The 6,963-nt window shown below is 37.1% G+C and overlaps 1 pseudogene; it reads left to right on the top strand.

Annotated features, from left to right (window-relative positions):
* Nucleotides 1-2,270: 2,270 nt before the first annotated feature.
* On the top strand, nucleotides 2,271-4,204 carry LOC106316894 (annotated as a pseudogene).
* Nucleotides 4,205-6,963: the final 2,759 nt, after the last annotated feature.

The following is a 6,963-nucleotide window of genomic DNA, read 5'->3' as shown; positions in this document are numbered from 1 at the left end:
ATGTTCTTCTGTCGATCAAACGTCACCAGTTGATCGACCTTCCTCTCCATCCTGAGCCGATATGAGCAAGCGTCGGGTCAATGCATCAATAAGTCTAAATCGTCTATTACCTTCTCGTCGAAAACGAGACCGGAAGTGAAGACCAGGGTCCGAGCTGCTCTTGATATCTCTAATGATGGAGTTATGGGTAAATATCTAGGGCTTCCGGAGCACTTTGGACGGAGAAAGAGAGATATCTTTGCTAGCATTGTTGATAGGATCCGACAATGCTCTCACAGCTGGTCGTCGAGATATCTTTCTAGTGCCGGAAAGCTAGTCCCACTCAAAACGGTTCTTGCTGCTCTGCCCTCATACGCTATATCATGTTTTAGGCTACCCAAATCCCTATGTAACCAGATTCAATCGGCTATGACCCGATTCTGGTGGGATGCTACACCTGCAGTCAAGAAACTATGCTGGGTAGCTTGGGACAAGCTAACTCTCCCCAAGACCGATGGAGGATTGGGCTTTAGGGACATTGAAGTCTTCAACAATGCGTTGTTGACTAAGCTTATTTGGAGATTGATCAGATCTCCAACCTCCCTCCTCGGCAAAACTTTACTGGGAAAATACTGCTCCTCTGCCAACATTATGGAATGCTCTGTCTCGGGCTCCATATCTCACGGATGGCGAGGCATCATGGTAGGCAAGGAAGTCCTGAAGCTGGGACTGGGCTGGTCTATTGGGAATGGCGAGAACATAAGGATCTGGAAAGACCCGTGGCTGTCTGCAAAGCTACTGGTACGTCCCATTGGGCCGCCGACTGTCATTAACGAAAATCTCAGAGTTAGTCACCTCATCTCCCTAACCTCGCAAGATTGGAACGTATGTATGATCAGAGAACACCTGCCTCAATATGAGGATTGTATTCGAACACTAATCCCCAGCAAACTAGCAATGGAGGACTGTCTCCAATGCTTACCGGGAAAGAATGGCAACTACTCTACAAAATCAGGATATGCTCTAGCTAAGTTAAACTCTCACTCCCCTGATCCAATGGACTTTGCCTGGAAACGCAATGTCTGGAATGTGAAGTGTTCTCCCAAGGTAAACCTGTTCCTTTGGAAAGCTATAAGCGGGGCTCTCCCTGTTGGTTCCGCTTTGACCCGTCGAGGAATGTGAGCAGATACAACCTGTAAAAGATGTGTGGAAAGTGAAATTCATGTACTTCTGCAGTGTCCTTTTGCTACCCAAGCCTGGGAACTCACTTCATCACTCTTCAAACCAGACTCCTCTGTTAACTCAGTTCCTCAACTACTGCAAGCGTGCTCAAGAACAATCAATCTCCCCCCTACTGGAATTATTTTCCCCATCCACCCTTGGATACTATGGAGTCGGGCCTTCTCATCTATCTCCTTTTTTTTTATTTCTCGTTTGAACAATGTAGTTGCTGATAACCTTGCTAAGGCAGCTCTATCTTCTCTTTGTAATGCCTCCTCTATGGAGTGACTTTGACCTCTTTAATATTAGGTAAGGTTTGCCCAAAAAAAAAGTCTCTTAACCGATTAAGATACCCCAACATATTTTTGTCAATGGAAAAAACTTTAACAAATTGTCAACTTGTAACATTTCTTTAAATAGTTTATAACATTCATCATAACATCTATTAAATAATTCGTATTAATTATTATGTAAGAAACGTCACAAAATTATCTAACTTATGTGCCGGCCCGGTTATTATCACGACAAGAAGCTCAAACCAAACTTATGGGGGTCGTTTACAGATATATTTATAAAAATTATAATAATATGCAAGGCAAAAAATTCGAATACATGACATGTAAACAAAATTTACCATTACCACAAAGCTAAAAAGGGATAATAAAATTCAAGGCCGGAAGCTCAGGCTTCTAAAGCTTGGTATCAGGACCTGTACTGACTATCCTTGCCTCCCCCACCTACCCCCTCTCAAATAATTCAACATATAACTGCGACCGCACGCGTTAAACGACTTGGGTAAAGGCAAGATCCGTACAATTCCATATTACGTACGTGAGCAAGAATATTTCAATTACACCAAATCCAAAACATAAACAATCGTCTTTTCACCTTCGTGTCATTCTTCTTCCGTAATAAGATGAAACCTATTCAACGTCACCGAAACTCAGGCATGGGAGTAGCATGCTAATTTTTCCTATATAAGCTTAAGTCGTAAGAAAGCAAAATAGAACTCAAGAGTGCAAAACATCTAAAGAAGACAAAAACAAATAGAAGTTTCTAAAACAAATATAATGGCGGCTCCGGCAACAACACTCATCAAGCTCTTTTTATTTGCACTAATAGTTATCAGCTTCACCGTATCTCCGGCGATGTCAACGCGCCTAATGAATGTGAAGCCGAGTCAACAAACCCATGCGTCAACAAGGCTAAAGCATTACCTCTAAAAATCATATCGATCGTCGCCATCCTTTTGACAAGCATGATAGGCGTCTCAGCTCCTCTCTTCAGCCGAGATGTTTCTTTTCTCCATCCAGACGGAAACACTTTCACGAGTGTTAAGGCTTTTGCGTCAGGAATCATCTTGGGAACAAGCAGCTCCGGATCTGGGACAGCCGGATGAAACATTGGTCTCCGCCTCCAAAATTTTTGGAGAGATTTTACATAGTTAAGGCCTCCAAATTATGAAATTTTGTTTTATAAAAGTTCTTTACAAAATGTTTCAGACCCCTGAAATCTCAGATCCGTCCATGGGAACAAGTTTCATGCATGTTTTACCTGACTCCTTCCAGATGTTGTCGTCAGAATGTCTAGAGGATGACCCGTGGCAAAAGTTCCCATTCACGGGATTTGTCGCTATGTTGTCGGTGACTAGTCACTCTGCCATAATGGCTACTAGCTTCTACAGTAGCAAGACCGGTAGTGAAATTGTGCCTGCTGCTGGTAACGGTGATCAGGAGAGAGCGAATCCGATAATAGCTCATGGTCATAGCCACCGTCACGGAGTTACATTAACTACTAAAGATGATAGTGGCTCACAGTTATTGGGGTACCGAGCAAATGGTTAGTACACCACTTAAACTTACCTTTTTAAAATGCTATAAGTTATAAACAATTAAATAAAGCATTTCATTTCCATATCTTTGTGCAAACACATATCGACAGGTTTTGGAGCTTGGAACTATAGTTCACTCTGTGGTCATTGCACTATCTCTAGGTGCAACAAATGACACATGCACCGTTAAAGGTTGAGACCTCTTTTGTTGCAAATCTTTGTTTTCACCAAATGTTTGAAGGCATGGGTCTTGGTGGCTGCATCCTCCAGGTAATCTGGAAGCTACATATTTATTGAGTTTTGATACAATACATATTTATACAAGTACAAATGGAATTGAGATAATGGTTTAATTACTCATGTAAATCCATTCTGTCTTTTAGATATAGCACATGTTTATACTGACAAAATATTGTATATTGTGACTAGGCGGAATATACAACTGTGGAAAAGTTGGTGATCGCCTTTTTCGCTGTTAAAGCATATTTTTATTGCTGACTCTTAAGTATCTTAAGATAATTATAATTAAAAAAAAAAAAGGAAGAAAACACAAGAGATAGCCAAGCAACGTCTCATACTGCACGTGTCCCAAATCAGTTGACTAGAGGAGAGATGTGTGGTTGCTTGTGTCTCCTTTCTTCTTTTCTTTCTCTCTCTCTTTCTTTCCTCTTTTCTTTTATGTTTTTTTTAAACTAAGAACCGACTTTAGGGATTATCCCAATAAACATACTCTTACAACACCATTTGGAATCGTTTTAGGGATTGCATTGTCAAGTATTTATAGAGATAACAGCCCGGCTGCATTGATCACTGTCGGGCTGTTCAACGCCTGCTCTCTACACGGCCCTCGTCAACCTTCTAGCAGCCGAGTTCATGGGACCAAAGCTCCAAGGTAGCATCAAGCTTCAGATTAAGTGTTTCTTTGCCGCTCTGCTTGGCTGCGGTGGAATGTCAATCCCCGCCAAAAGAGCGTAAACAATGTTGGTGTTAATATTCTAAAAGAGTTTGGTTAATTAAGTTGGGTTTTATGAGAATGTTGTTTTATCTCATTGGGTCTTGCTGGACTCGATCGTGTGAAGTACTGTTTTCTTCCTTTGTTGTTTGTTTGTCATATTAATTACGTCATGCTGTGCGATGAATATATTGTGTAATGGAGTTAAAAAAAATTGTGTAACGGGATTTAATGAAATGAAACTTCATGATTTTTAGTTTTACACAGTAAAACAAGCTTGAATGATTATCCCCTGCACATTAGAAATGATTTGCCACATAATAATTTTCACAAAAAAAATTCTGACGTGATTATTAAAATTGATGACAATGACATAAAAAATTATATTTAATATTAATGTATGTATTTGATAAAAAAAATTAAAAATATGGTAATAAATCATACATCACCGTTAAAAGAAATATATTCAAATATGACACTATAAATTTTGAAATATTTTTTAATAATATTTTTTATAATTATACAATTTTTATTACGTAAATTTTATACAATTTTTTAAGAAAATTATTAATTTTTAATCGTAAAATTATTAGTTTCTTTTATATTTACATATTTTTAAATAATGTCTACTTTTTTATTTTTTGATAATTATATAATTTTATATCAATGTTATTAATCTTATATAAGTTGATTTTATATATTTAACCAAAAGAAATAGATGTAAAAATGTATAAGATTATAATTTTAAATATATGCCTATATTATTAAATATAATTTTAAATAAAAATTTATTTTTATCTTAATTTTATGTTTAACTAAATAAAATTTATATTAAAATATTAGTAAGAAAATAATAAAATATACAATATTAATAAAAATTTATTTTTAAATTCAGAAAATTATACTACACGGGTGCAGGAGAACACCCAGTTACCTATGGAAACATGAACATTAAAACTGATTAAAAAAAGTGTATGGATTACGAAATTATAACGTCTCTCGGAGGCAAACATAAAAAAATGTGAATTTAAATGGCGTTTTGATATGCAGTTAAATGTAGTACATATATATTTGAATTCACTTATTTTATTATCTGATCCAGTCGTATCAATAATGATGAGGGCTTTTGTCTATATGCATTGCACAAGATACGACTCCAATTTTAAAAGTTTACACGACAAATAATAATGATTTCGAATTGTAAATGTCGTTGAAGGTATCAAATTCAGACTACTGCTTTTTATAGTTGGGGATAGCGAGATTTGATTCGTGTTAGAAAATGAATATATTTACGTTTTTGTATGTTAAACATCACTGGACAATTTCATTATTGGTGATTGGGACATATATACATTACATTTTAGAAAGTAGCAATTTAGAGGATTAACATCATAAGTTTCTCATTATAAAAACAATGTTCAAATTGGTATCATACTATCATCAGTGTGCATAACTCGATTTATATTAAAAATAGAAGCCGGAGAAGGCAGAGATTATATCATATGGGTTCCTCGACATTTTAATCAAGCAGCTGGTCGATTAGCAAAAGTATTTTCAGTTTATCCATCTTTTATATAGTTTTATGTTCCTTTTTCTTGTATCAGTTTTACATGAGATACAGTCTTGATTTAATGGAAGTTGGATGATGTTAAACATAAAACAAAAGAAATAAAAAACGTTTTAGTTTTGAAAGATTCAGGCAATTTATAAGAAACGTTACATACACTTGTTATGTTATAGATTTTAATGTCAAATTTATGAAATTTTAAAACAAGTATTTTAATACTTTTAAGTATTAAAATATATTATCAAAAAATGGAAAATAATCTCTAACCAAAAATGATGCTCGTATTCTTATTTAGAATTCATCAATGAAATATATGAAAAATACAAGTAAAAAAATACTTAAAAATCAATATTATTAGTGTGTTTCTCTATAAGTACCATTATACATTTTTTTTTTGTGAATACAAGGGAGGAAAACCTCCCAAGTTTAATTTATTTCAAAAAAAAAAAAAAATGTACTACTCGACCACATGCCTCAACTTAGGCGGGTCTGAACCATCCTCAATCAACAAGAGACTAACTTCTACTTGGAACAACATCAAAAATATGAAATCCTAACACTAGAGAAAAAGCATAAGTAGCCAAGCCATCTGCAAGACCATTAACTTCTCTGTAGACGTGTTTAAAGCGGACTATCCAGTCCCTAGAGATAAAGCCATAGCACAATCGTACTAGGAAGGACAAAGGATGCGTCTCCGCAATCCCTGTCTGAAAGAAGCCAACCACCACAACAGAGTCCACTTCTACCTCCACACACCTCACTCTTTTTTGCCAAGCAATCAACAGACCATAGTAGACACCCCAAAGCTCAGCCAAAGGTGCAGAGCAACGCCCGATATTCAGACCAAAACCACAGAGCCAACTACCATTCTCATCTCTCAACACACCGCCAGCCGTAGCAAGCCCTGGATTCCCACGCAAAACCCCATCCGTATTCACCATAAACCATCCTGTTGGCGGTTTCTCCCACTTAATCCACCTCTCTACTCTCGTTATCCTCACCGCTTCTTTCTTCGCACTGCACATGTTGATTTCCTTGGCCTGTTCTTTAACAAACTGCACTCGGTCCCTACACAGTCGCTTCACCCCAAAGACGTTCCCACACCGCCACTTCCAAGCCCACCAAATTGCTACTGCAAAAAGAACTACCCAAGGACCCGTCTCAGTTTTAACCTCCGAGCTCGAAAGGTTATCATAAGTCTATTCAAACAGAGACTGCTGAAAGAAACTTTGCCTCTTAACCCTCGGTATAATACGGTCCCATATACCTTGCATAGCTGGACAATCCCTAAGAACATGTATTATCGACTCCACACCCCCTCTACACACTCGGCATACATTAGAAACCCCAATATGCCTTCGAAATCTCTCCTCATTTGTCACGATAGCTTGCTGAGAAACCAGCCAAAACAAA

The sequence above is a fragment of the Brassica oleracea genome, chromosome C9 (assembly GCF_000695525.1).
Source record: "Brassica oleracea var. oleracea cultivar TO1000 chromosome C9, BOL, whole genome shotgun sequence".
Classification (NCBI taxonomy): domain Eukaryota; kingdom Viridiplantae; phylum Streptophyta; class Magnoliopsida; order Brassicales; family Brassicaceae; genus Brassica; species Brassica oleracea.
The sequence above is the reverse complement of the archived record's forward strand: the minus strand, read 5'-3'. Positions and strand labels throughout refer to the sequence as shown.